This window comes from Callorhinus ursinus, unplaced genomic scaffold, assembly GCF_003265705.2.
Source record: "Callorhinus ursinus isolate GAN/ISIS: 27379988/994484 unplaced genomic scaffold, GSC_fseal_2.0 scaffold27, whole genome shotgun sequence".
Taxonomy (NCBI): Eukaryota; Metazoa; Chordata; class Mammalia; order Carnivora; family Otariidae; genus Callorhinus; species Callorhinus ursinus.
Genome location: NW_027397089.1, coordinates 2,225,397 through 2,239,360, shown reverse-complemented (window position 1 = coordinate 2,239,360; position 13,964 = coordinate 2,225,397). Strand labels below are relative to the sequence as shown.

The 13,964-nt window shown below is 35.1% G+C and overlaps 1 long non-coding RNA gene across 1 annotated transcript in view; it reads left to right on the top strand.

The window, feature by feature from the left end:
• LOC141370144 (uncharacterized) overlaps window positions 1-13,964 on the top strand; it is a 355,774-nt gene that overhangs the window by 316,485 nt on the left and 25,325 nt on the right. Inside the window, exon 2 of the long non-coding RNA XR_012373937.1 lies at window positions 12,077-12,178. This is a non-coding gene — a long non-coding RNA (uncharacterized lncRNA). The remainder of the gene's footprint in view (window positions 1-12,076; window positions 12,179-13,964) is intronic.

Genomic DNA, 13,964 nt, shown 5'->3' with positions numbered 1-13,964 from the left:
TTACAATAAATATATTGAACTCTTTGTTTTATATCATTTATGACCTTGCATTTTGTACATAATGGGCTTCCTTCTTTCCTTACTGGGGGAAGAGTGACTCCAACCCTCTCAGCCAGCACCTGGGTCAGTGTCTGTGTTAGTTAGTCTGGGAAACACCTGACTGCCCTCTTATCAAAGGGTCAGAGGAAAGGAAAAATGGTGTCACCTACCAGAGACAGTTTGCCTCAGAGGCCCAAACCAAACAGTTGTATTTACTTGCTCAGTTGGATTCCTCAAGAATTTCTCTGAGCATTTTTTGTCAAATGTATAATACAGTTCAAAACATATGAAGATAATTCAGGCACTCTGGTTATGAAATTTGACTTTGCTTTTGTTTATATTTTGTAGCATAAAAGCAATACTCTAAAAAGTGTGAAGTTCAGGCAAAAGAAACTTCATGGGTTTATACAATCCCAGAACTCCCTTAGATTATCCTAGAATGGCCCAGAAAAGAGAGACCTGAAGGTTCTTACAGTCTATAACAAAAAACAAATTAAGCATTATTTAGGAACGTACTGTATGCTCATTATGGGAAGGATGGGGAGATTTACAAGTAGAAAAATAAAGTGCTTACAGGCCCACCAATTTCTTACACCCCAGGGGAAGAGATAATACAAAGAAACAAAAAATGATTATTAAATGATAAGTGTAAGTCTTCAACTGAGAGTGAAGAACAAGCAAGTGAATATAGTGGGGGAAAATTAAGGTTTTATAGCTATTAAATGCACATTGAGAATGTCAAAGTGGTTATACATAACTGGTAGACACATAAACACTTCCTTGTTGGCTCTTCAATGTGTGCATCATATGCCTCCAATTGAGAGGCCGCCAGGCCACACTACTGCCAGGGGTGAAAACCTGATACCTGCAGCCTCAGCTACTAAGCTCCTCAGGACAAGGCCGAGATGTATTTTAGAAACTCTTTTCCCTCTGCCAAGTGGAGCACCTGAGCCTGACTCCCTCTGTATACATTTGGCTATATATAAATCTAGCCTAACCTCATGTGGTTCTTGGTTTGAACGTTAGTAACCTACTCTAATTACAGCCCTGAATTCCAGACTAATTGTTCCTGCTAACCCTGTTCCACTTTCTCCTAGTCTGGAATGGCTCATCCCAAACTAAATGGGATCCTACCCATTAGGAGATGATTCTCCACTGGTCCCTTGCATTTCTTCACGGGTGAGGACTAGGTAACAGAGACAATGGAAACCTTTGTTCTGGACTATTTTTTCAAAGAATAGTTGTGCAACTAATAGGCTTGGAAGAAAGACATAGTATCCTCCTTAGGAGCAGGAGCAGTTTTGTTTAATGTTCAGTATAATAAACATAATATTTCCCTTTGAAATAAAGGCAGAACAGGCTTACTTGTGACCCATAATAAAAGATTTAAATTCCCAATCTTGGGATTCCCAAGTTGCGACATAAACCCACTATGTGTACAATATCTACCTGGGCAGCTCTGCATCACCCCCATGGGACCCAGTAACAAAGGGAACAGATGCAAACATGAAGCTCAAGCTGCTTGCTGCACTGAGTAATGAAGTCCTTTGTCTTTGACGCAGGTATCTTATATTTTCTGCCAGCATCTATAAAGCTGGTGGGCTAACATGCTTACTTGCAAATAGGATAAAAATCACAGATCCTTTACAGTTTTTTTATATTATCCTATTCTGCTCTCCTTCTGGTGCTAACAATCTCTGTTTGCCAGTACTTTCTTCTGCTCCTTGCGTACATCTTGAAATTAACAGTCTTAGAGTCAAGCTATCTTAGATAAGTCCCACTATGCCTCAGGGATTTGTGATTTGACCAAGGCCCATCCCTCAGGCAGTCCCTCCTGCTGGTTCATTTAGTTACCTTGCTTTCACCTTTCCATTTTCAGCTGCAATCAGATTGATTACTTTCTTTCTACTGGTTGGCAATTTAAATTAAAATGATGTTACATTATGCATATCCCCACCTAGCTTACATGATGGCCAAAGCAGTGTGTTTTATGCCAGGGTGTTCTCAAACATATGTGAAATGTGAGCTCTCTTCTACATGGTAAGAGAGTAGTCTTATTTCTAGTTAGCTGAATTATCTAATAAAGTTGGCTCAGTGAATGCTACAATTAGATGTTTAGTAAATGAATGAAAGAATGAATTAATAAATATCTAAGATTTTAATTATTAAAGATTAATTTTTATTGTGGTAAAAAACACATAAATGAAATCTACCCTCTTAACAAATTTTTAAGTGTATAGTACAGTATTGTTAACGATATGCACTTTGTTGTACAGCGTATCTCTAGAACTTTTTCAGCTTGCATTAATGAAACTATACTTGTTAAACAGCAACTCCTCATTTACCCCAACCTCCATCCCCTGGCAATCACCATCATTCTTTCTGTCTTTATAAATCTGACTACTCTTGGTACTTCATATAGGTGGAATCATACAGTATTTGTTTTTTTGTGTCTGGTTTATTTCACTTACAATGTCCTCAAGGTTCATCTATTATAGAATATGACAGGATTCCTTTCTTTTTTAAGGCTGAATAATAACTCAGTGTATGCATATACCACATTTTCTTTATCCATTTATCCACCAACAGATATTTAGGTGGCTTCTATCTCTTGGCTGTTGTGAATGATGCCACAATAAACACAGAGGTACAAATATCTACCCACGATCATGTTTTCAGTTCTTTTCAATAAATACCCAGAAGTGGGATTGCTGGATCATGTGGTAATTCTAATAATTAATTCCAAGTAACCTTAATGTATTTTCAATTTAATTATCAAGTTAATATTTTCATTTCTGGGATTTCTTCTTATCAAAAGTTCTTGAACCTATGAATTCAGTGAAGCATGGCTAGGTCTTTTTCTGAGAGCTCCATTCCATCCTGGCAGAGCTAACTTCATACCTGCTGTGGAGCTCCAGTGGGGAGGCATTCCCTTACACTTTCTCCTCCGTATGACGTTCTTCCAGTTGCAACGTACTCAGCTAGTTTGAGTTCGACTCAAACTAGCTCTACTTCATGAGACTGTCACCCAGCCTTTAACTTGAACAATTTCCTCCCTGCTAAATAATCCTCTCTTATAGTGAAACAGAAAACTATATCTAAAACTTCTTCACCTTTTCCTGAAATTAGCCAGTAGAGCAGGTGGTTGCCTGGGACAGAATCCTGGCATCCACCACAATTGGACTGAATTGTGGGATCAGTTTTATTAGTGCCTGTAATTTCTGTATCCAAAATCAATTTATGATCACTATTCCTTTCCTCAATAAATATCCATATTTTCTGTCTATTTACCAGGTTATGGGTCTTGAAAAGTTACATCTTAAATTTTGCCTGTATTTATCTAATGGGTAGTTCACTGATTATCAGAATTAGGAATGATTAAGTCCAACTTGCCTTACTGAACATGGTATCAAAACTATCTGCTCTCACCCTGCTGGTTGACATTTCTAAATCTTTCATTTGTTACCTTGGTTTTGTACCTCATTTCTAGGAGTTTATAGTGGCACTTAAAACTTTTTCATTTGGTTTCAAATATTTTGACAATTCTATTTTAAAATTCAGTGAACACTTTTGTCAAGGAAAGCACTTGCATTGTGCTGTGCAGGAAACTTCTTTAAAGTACCCAAGGAAGCTCAAAGCATCCCACAGAAGATAACTTACTAGCAATATCTCTTAGGTGGTTAAGGGAATCAGGACATATGTGTTTCTGGATGCCAGTATGATGGGTTCACTGGCTTTATCAGTAGGGTAGATAAGGTCACTGATAATTATACACTCTATTCATGGCTCATTTTTATTGAGCCTCATAAGCATATCTGATAATTATTATTCCCCTATCAGGAATCCTTATTCTCTTTACTTTTTCTGGAGTTATCACATCTGCCACAAATATTAATGTGCCTAAAGTATAACTGGCAATGAGTGCCATGATGCATTTGATGTTTGAGAAGTAATGAAATGTCACTTCCATTATAGAACAATGTGGCATTTAATGGAGCTATGCAGAGTTATTTGCATTACCATTCCACTGTAATGATGTTGCTTGCAGTCACAGCTGACAAAAATATCACTGAATGTTAATTCAGATGAACTTTAAAGTCAGCCACATGGGGATTGACCTGAAATGAAAGTTTCTGGTCTTTGCCTTGAAAAGAGCCTGCCCTTAAGGTTATCATTAAAGGTTCATCCTAACCTCTCAGGCTTCAAAGTTGGAAAGGTATGTAAGAAGAGAGGGAGAGACAGAGAAATAGCTGGGGCACATACATGCACATGCCTATATAGCTATTGGTTTGCTCCAAACTGAAGACATGACCATGACCCTTATTAGTTGGTATAAGTCTAAGCAACCACAGTACTGATTGAGACATTAATCAGAATAATGTGTATAATGTATTCACAGGAGTGTAGGCTTTGCTTGCAAAAAATTTTAATTTCAAATAAAAGCCTCTCAAAAATCTCCTCAAGCACATGTGCTGGGAGGTACCTTTAAATATAAAAGGAGCAAAGCTTTCCTATATTTTTTCAGGTTCATAATGACTGGCTAGAAATATTTTCTCTATTGCCCATCTCCCAATTCAGAAATATTTAATCAAACGAATTTATTCTCAATATAGGTGCTTTTCAGTCCAATAATATATAATACATACTGAAGAGTAGCAAAAAAAAGTGCTTACTTTTGCTGTTATTCTACAAGGAATTATAGTTTTTTTAAACACTTGTGTGTGTAAGACTCCACTTAACTCAAAATTAGCTGACACCTACTCCAATTATCCTCCTCTAGGCAACTTTGACCATGTTCATTGTTCTTTTTAATTCCCAAAGTTAGATTCATAATGTTAATACTATAATCCAATGATAAATATCTCATTAAATTTCTATTTCAAAGTTCTCCACCCAAAAGAATAATAAAACAAAAAAGATAATCTATAAAAGAACACTTCAAATATTCAACAATTTACTTTCAAATATCAAATAATTCATGAAAAAAATAAGATCAGATGGTCAGACAGATGCTCTAGCTTAGTCATCTGATCAACTTGGCCTTTTCATTTCTGTGCATCTTTAATGCCAATGACCTTTGCTTCTAGTCTACCTCAGCCTCTGCTCTATGACCACATCCTAGAACTTCTCAACATGAGAAACTATGCTACAGTTAAAATCCTGAATTAAAATATGTCACTTTCTGTCTATAATCTCCAACCTCTCCAAAGTACTTGATCATGCCCTTGTGTTACAGCTGATTTCTCTCCACTTTGTGATGTTCAATCCATTGATCCCACTATGCATCAATTACCATTTTGACTTACTTCCCTTTTGCTAGGGTTAGACTCCATGGTCTATCATTAAAACCAGTCTCTTGGAAATGACTTTCACTCCCTTGCATATCTCTACCCTCATCACAAATATCAGATCATAGTCTAATCCTGAAGGAACCCAACCACCTTCCTTCTCTTGTCTACATCTGAATGGTGAAACTTTGCTGGAGAGAAAAAATAATCATACAACCAAGCAGAATGGTTTCACAATAAATTCATTATCACCATTTGTAAATGCCTACCACATTGCAGAAATAGGCTTAATATTCCAAAAACCAGGACAGGTATTTCCTGTATGTTCCTTTCTTCTAAAACCTAGTGTTCTCTCTGTCTTCCTCTCAGCTGACTTTGCCTCACATTTTAATAGATTTTATTTTCAAAAAGGCAAATTAAATGCATTTATTTATATCTTCCTCCTTTCAAAACCATTGAAAGGTAATTACAAATAAAGCTTAAAAGTTATAAACAGTGTAAAAAGAACATCAGAGATGATTACAATTTTGGAAGATAAACAATGGATAATGGAGCAATAAGTGACTTAGAGAAAGTTCTCTGCAACAGAAAACATTTAGAGGAAGATGACAAGCAGAAAGCACATTTTCAGCCCAAGAACGACTCATAAATTGGAGGGAGAAATTACATGCAAGTTGAGAAATTAGGGTGGTCAGAAAACAGGAGAATTGGTTGAATTTCAATAAATTCAATAAAGAAGCATTTGGATTCACAGATGCCACAAAATATTCTACAAAGAGAGATGTCCATCCATCTCTCTTTGTAGGAAACAGGAGGTTTAAATTAGCAAGATTATAAAATTAGAACACTAGACACAAATTAATGTACCATGATAAAAGAGGAGGATCCCATGAAAATCCAAAAATTGAATGGTGAAACTGCCAGCTCCATTCCTATACTCTGTTTCCAGAACATTTTCCACTAAGTTTTAACCCCCAGACAGAAAACTTAGAAAATCTCTGAAACTAAAATGGTCTTAGAGAAAAGAACTTTAGATGTACTCTTTGAAAGTCCACTAATGAATGTGATCTCCATCATACAGAAAAACTACCAGTCAACTAGGCAACCCACAAACCTAAAGCTCCAAAGCTTTTCATTGCCACATTTTCAACTTTGTTTGGAGAGCTCCGTATTACCAGACTTTGAGAAACACAAGTGTCAGAGATTAAAACACTACCAGTAAAAACAAGATGAACAAACACAGAATAAAATAAATGGAGAAAATAAAGCAAATGCACAAATGATAAAAATTTAAAATATATAATCAATATCATAATAGAACTAAAAGATATATTGCATCCATGACACAAGACAAGATGCTTTTTAAAAAGAGCTGAGGGAATGGGAATAAAAGGCAAAGAATAAGAAATATAATCAATGATATTGTAATAGTGTTGTATGGTGGCAGATGGTAGCTACACTTGTGAGCACAGCATAATGTATAAACTTGTTGAGTCACTGTGTTGTATGCCTGGAGCTAATATAATGTTGTGTGTCAACTATACTCAAATAAAGGGGAAAGTGTAAAAAAAGAGCTGAGGGAAATTAGAGATGCTATAAACAAAATAAAAATATTTTAGAAGTACTGAGATACTTGAGGAAATATCTTTGAAAATAGAATACAAAGTGAAAATAGAGAGAAAGGAGAAGTACATGTGAGGAATAATAGGGAAAGTCAAATATATTATTGTGAACGCAGTTCCGTAAAAAGAGAACAAAATTTAAAGAAGGAAATTAACCAAAAAAACTCAAGGATATTTCCTATAACTAAAGAACATGATATTCCAGGTTCATACAGCCCACAGTGGGCCTTGCCTAATGGCTAAAAACATATTCTTGAAAAAAGCACATCATCATTACATTTCAAATCTGTAGGTGCACAAAGCATTCTAAAAGTTTATAGATGGAGAAAAGAATAACAATTTATAAAGAAAGATCATAAGTCAGAATGAAATTAGAATTCTCAGTAGAAAATTCAGATAATAGATGACAATGAAGGAAAAGTATTTTCCAGCATAGAATTTGAAATCCAGGCATGGAAAAAAATTATTCAAGAAAGGCAGTTTCTTATGAGTATTGTAGAACTGTTTTGTAATAATAATTTAAATTTAATAAAGGAAAAGGAAAGGAAATAGAATTCATAAGCCAAAACTCTCTCAATTCCTCAGTAAATCTTCAGAAAGTTTTAACTTCTATTTTTTCTTCTTTCTCCTGGTTACAGCTGATGACCTGTTTCTTCTTCTATCAAAGGCCAAAACTATCAAGATACAGAATTATCTATTATCTTTCTTCTGTATCACCAGTCCCTTCATCTTTATTAGTTCATTTCAATAAGGACAGAAACATTGTAATAAATGATACCCTGAGTTCCGTAGGTAAACCATTTTAAATCTTACTGATTCTTATTCTCTAGTTTCATTCTCATATCTGCTTACATATGCAACCAAAATTTTGAAGGAAATACTCATCCACTCTACCTCTATTTTCCCTCAATTTGTAAGATTAAGTTATTTATTTTTGTTTTTTATTTTTTTTAAGTCTTAATTTAAATTCCGGTTAGTTAACAGGCTAATATTAGTTTTGGGTGCACAACATAGTCATTCAACACTTCCGTATAATACCTGGTGCTCATCACAGCAAGTGCACTCTCTAATGCCCATCATTTATTTCACCCATCCCCCTGCCCTTTTGGTAACCGTCCCTTTGTTCTATATAGTTAAGAGTCTGTTTCTTGGTTTACCTCCCTTTTGGTAACCGTCCCTTTGTTCTATATAGTTAAGAGTCTGTTTCTTGGTTTACCTCTCTCTCTTTTTGTCCCTTTGCTTGTTTGTTTGTTTCTTAAATTCCATATGTGAATGAAATCATATGGCATTTGTCTTTCTCTGACCAATTTATTTCACTTAGCATAATACTCTCTAGCTCCATCCATGTTATTAGAAATGGCAAATTTCATTCTTTTTATGGCTGAGTAATATTTTACTGTGTGTGTGTGTGTGTGTGTATGTGTGTGTACCACCTCTTTATCGCTTCATCAGTTTATGGACACTTGGGCTGTTTGTGTAATTTGGCTATTGTAGATAACGCTGCTATCAACATCTGAGTGCATGTATCCTTTTGAATTAGTATTTTGGTGTCCTTTGGGTCAATGCCTAGTAGTGCAATTGCTGGATGGTAGGGTATGTAACCTACTTTGTTGAGGGTTTTTATCATGAAAGGATGTTATACTTTGTCAAATGCTATTTCTGCATCTATTGAAATGATCACATGGTTCTTATCTTTTCTTTTATTAATGTGGTGTATCATGTTGATTGATTTGTGAATATTGAACTATCTAAGCAACCCAGGAATAAATCCCACTTGATCATGGTGAATGATTTTTTTAATGTGTTGATGGATTCAATTTGCTACTATTTTATTGAGATTTTTGCATCCATGTTAATCAGGAATATTGGACTGTAATTCTCTTTTTCAGTGGAGTCTTTATCTGGTTTTGTTATCAGGATAGTGCTGGCCTCATAGAATGAATTTGGAAGTTTTCCTTCCTTTTCTATTTTTTGGAATAGTTTGAGAAGAATAGGTATTTTCTTTAAATGTTTAGTAGAATTCCCCTCGGAAGCTATCTGGCCCTGTACATTTTTTGTGGGGAGATTTTTTTTTTTAAGATTTTATTTATTTATTTGAGAGAGAGAGCAAGCATGTGCAAGCATTAAGAGGAGCAGAAGGAGAGGAACAAGCAGACTCTACACTGAGTGCCCAGCCCCACAAGGGGCTCCATCCCATGACTCTGAGATCATGACCCAAATCAAGAGTCAGCAACTCAACGGACTGAGCCACCCAGGCACCCCTGTTGGGAGATTTTTGATTACTGATTCCATGTCTTTGCTGGTTACCAGTCTGTTTAAGTTTTCTATTTCTTCCTGTTTCAGTTTTGGTAATTCATATGTTTCTAGGGGGGCGCCTGGGTGGCTCAGTTGGTTGGGCGACTGCCTTCGGCTCAGGTCATGATCCTGGATTCCCTGGATTGAGTCCTGCATCGGGCTCCCTGCTCGGCAGGGAGTCTGCTTCTCCCTCTGACCCACCCCCCTCTCATGTGCGCTCTCTCTCTCTCTCTCTCTTTCTCTCTGTCTCAAATAAATAAATAAAATCTTTAAAAGATTATATGTTTCTAGGAATTTATCCATTTATTTCAGGTTTTCCAATTTCTTGGCATATAGTTTTTCATAATATTCTCTTGTAATATTCTCTTATAATAACTCAAAGGGTGTTGGTTGTTATTTCTCCTCTCTCATTCATGATTTTATTTTATTTGGGTCTCTTTTTGATAAGTCTGGCTAGGGGTTTATCAATTTTATTAATTTTTTCAAAGAACTAGCTCCTGGTTTCATTGATCTGTTCCATTGTTTTGTTTTTAGTTTCTATATAATTTATTTATGTTCTAGTCTTTATTATTTCCTTCCTCCTGCTGGCTATAGGCTTCATTTGTTGTTCTTTTTCTAGCTTCTTTAGGTGTAAGTTTAGGTTACTTATTTGAGATTTTTCTTGCATTTTGAGATAGGCCTGTATTGTTATATACTTCCCTCTTACTACCACTTTTGCTGCATCCTAAACATTTTAGACCATTATGTTTTCATTTTCATTTGTCTCCATTTATTTTTTTTTATTTCTTTTTTGATTTCCTGCTTGACCCATTCATTGTTTAATAGCATGTTGTGTAATATCCATGTATTTTTGGTCTTTCCCAATTTTTTCTTGTGGTTGACTTCTGATTTCATAACATTGCAGTCACAAAAGGTGTATGGTGCAATTTCAATCTTTTTATATTTGTTGAGGCCTAGCATGTGATCTACTCTGGAGAATGTTGCATGTATAACTGAAAAGAATGTGTATTCTGCTCTTTAGGATGGAGTGTTCTAAATATATCTGTTAAGTCCATCTGATCCAGTGTGTCATTTAAAGCCATTGTTTCCTTGTTGGTTTTCTGTTTAGATGATGTGTTCATTGATGTAAGTGAGTTGTTAAAGTCCCCTACTATTAATGTATTATTATCCATGAGTTTCTTTAAGTTTGTTATTAATTGCTTTATATATTTGAGTGCTCCTATGTTGGATTCAGAAATATTACTATGTCTACAAAAAGAAAGAGGAACATGTGGGTCATAACCAGGGGAAATATCAATCAATAGAAATAGAAATAACAGAGATGGTAATTTCAGCAGGTAAGGTCATTAAAACAACTATTGTGAACATGGTCTAAAGGGTCAAGCATGTAAAGGAAAACAAAAGTATAATGAGGAGAAAAATGGAAGATATAAAGAAGATAACCAGATAAAATTACTCGAGATAAACAGTAATATATCTGAAATGAAAAGGGGATGAACAGCTAATTAGTTATTGTGGAAGAAAAGATCAGAGAACTTCGAGACATTGCAATAGAATCTATCCAAAATAGAGTATACAGAGGGAAAAAAAGAGAAAAAAGAAACAATAATGATCTATGAGAAAATATTAATCTAACATACATGCAGTTGGAGTCCCAGAAGAAGTGGGGGATAAAGATTTTTAAAAATGACTGAAATATTTCCAAATATGATGAAAACCATAACCCCACAGATACACACACACATACACACAACTACACCAAGGATTACAATAGTAAAATTTCTGAAAACCAACAAAGAAGAGAAAACTCTAAAAGACAGCCAGAGGTAAAAGACATATCGCACACACTAAAACAGACCAAGATATGGTCGACTTTAAGCTGGAAACAATGCAAGTCAAAGACAGTGTAACTTCATTTTTAATACGTTAAAAAAAAAAAAAAACAACTGTCAACATAGAACTATTTATTCTGTTAAAGTATACTTTAAAATAGAGGAGAGAGCTTCAGATTTCTGCCCAGGCATTTAGAATACTGGAAGAGCATTGTTCCCACACTTCCAAGAATAAATAAAAAACAAGCTTCAAGTTCATGACTTTTCCTGAAGCCCTGACAGATAAGGTAGCAGGGCAAGCAACAAGTTCAAACTCTAAGGAGAGATAGCTGCCTTCAGGGAGATACAGAATGCAAACACTTGCTTAAATGGGGCCACAATGGTAAGAATTCTGCTGGAATAATTAATGAATTGATGGGGGCCAGCTGTGGGCTAGTGAGAGCATATGGAGACCTTGGAGGTCACAGATATAGGAGTTTGCTCCTACTTGTCATCTTTTTCTACATAGATTCCACCAGGTACTCACATAAAAAGTGTTGAGAGTCCCAAGAAAGGCCTTGGGAGAGGAAAAACAGTTACTGCAGGAGGCCATGAAATTCAACCCAGGACATTCTCTCTTATCTTTCTCACAATATAAAACTTCTGTAGGAAACAAGGGCAACAACCCTGTAGGAAACAAGGGTACTGGTGAATACCTCTTGCATTGGGAAAGAGGATAGAAAAATACTCTCTACCTGGGAAATGAACAGGTAATAAGGGTCCAAAATCACAACAGAAGAAAGGCTAAGAGCATTTTTGCTCACAATAGCAGAGATGTATTGACCATTATACTGAATCAGTACTGGTGGTGTAATTTTAAGGGCATCCTTGAGGATATTCCCAATTCATATCAGCAACATAGTCTTAGTAAGACTAAAGATAGGGAATATAAAGCATGAGTTTCCTTTAAAAATCTGCAACTGTGTAATTGAGTATGTTCTGGTTATTGCTTTTTTCTCAGGATGAGCAGAGGAATTTCCTTGCTATTGCTATATGGTGGAAAAAATTATTTGATTTTATATTCTCAACTTTGGAATCTGAATTTCTCTCTCCAGTAACAAAGGTATGTATTTTACTAATACTGTAATTAAAAGAAATCTCTAAACCTTTACCATTTACTCAGGAGTGGCAGTATCCTTAATCATCCATAAGCTTCAGGGGGAAAAAGTGAACAGAAATAATAAATTTTATAAATCGTATTTCTCTCCTGTTCATCCATCTTTGCTAATTTCCAAGCTTATTTCTCTTAGGCTTACCCATTTAGTCATGTTAGCACTCGAGGATTCTGAGTGCAATATCTCTCTCTTTGGTTATGTATTATTATTGTGCTAGAGCTATGTCATCAAGTAATATTATAAAGTACTCAATAAGTAAAAACATTTGTTACACACACACACACACACACACACACACACACACACACACACACATTCTATAACCAGAATTAGCAAAGCTATCAGAAATCCTCAAACTCCCATGCCCTAAAGTATTGCTATTTTTCCTGATGTGAATAAGATCTAGCCCTCTGGGATCCACAGATTATTTCCTTGTGAGTCAATAACAGACTACACTCTGTGTTTGGAAATGTTACTTCCATGCTTAGATTCTTTTCTATTACAATTGGCTATAACAAATTGCTTCAGGGGACTTATAGGATACCAACAGGTACAAGCTGATATTTTCAAAACACACACCAACCAGCCCTTGTGTGATGAGAAGCCTAAAGTTTTAATATGCTGGAAATGACATCATATAAATACTGCCTTTTAGACACAATAGAAAATAATTTATATTATTAACAACAAAAAGCAGTTAAGTTTTAAAGTGATGATCCTTAGATTATTTTTTCCCAAATAAAAAGAAATACATCACTTTCTCCTAATAGATGCTCATTCCATTGACAAACCCCAAACAAAGATTCTTAGGAATTCTCTAGGAACTGATAACCATAGAAGTGGGCAGCTTCCACACAAGGTAACAGAACAAAAGTGGATACCTTTGGCACAAAATTCTACAGAAAGATTATAGATAGACTTTACAACCTCTTTTTTCCTCTTTTCTTTACCATTAACTTACTTATTATTATACTTGATACCTTTTATAATTGCCTTGCCTCCATCTGGTTACTTTTAATGCACTCCATCAGTTATTTCTCAGCTAAAAATACTTGTCTAATCTTAAAAAATTGAAATTCCTTATTATCCTTTATCTTCTGCTTGGTTTGTCACAAGAGTTAAAGCGGTTGATTCAATAGAAGACTGTAACAATTATAAGTATCTATTCACCCAACACTGCAGCCCCTAAATATATAAAGCAAATACTAATAGATCTGAAGGGAGAAATAGAGAGCAATACAATAATTATAGAGGACTATTACCCCACTTTCAACACTGAAGGATCATCTAGATAGAAAATCAACAAGGAAATAGCAGATTTGAAGAACACTATATAACAGAAAACATGGGATATGGCAAAGGCAGTTCTAAGAGGAAAGTTCATAGCAACAAAGCAATTTCTACATTAAGAAAAAAAGAAAGGTCTCAAATAAACAATTTAACTTTACACCTTGAGAAACTAGAGGTAGGACAAACTAAGTCCAAATTTAGCTTAAGGAAGGAAACACAAATTATAGCAGAAATAAATGAAATAAAGACTGCAAAAAAAAATAGAAAAGAGCAACAAAACTAAGAGTTGTTGTTTTGAAAAGATAAAACTCTGTAACTACACCAATATATTACACCAATAGCAAGATGCTAATTGGAATATATATCCTCATGTAGGAATAAGTCTTTAATCTTAGAATTCCTAAATGAATAACATGAAATTGGAAAACTACCAAGAGAAGTTGC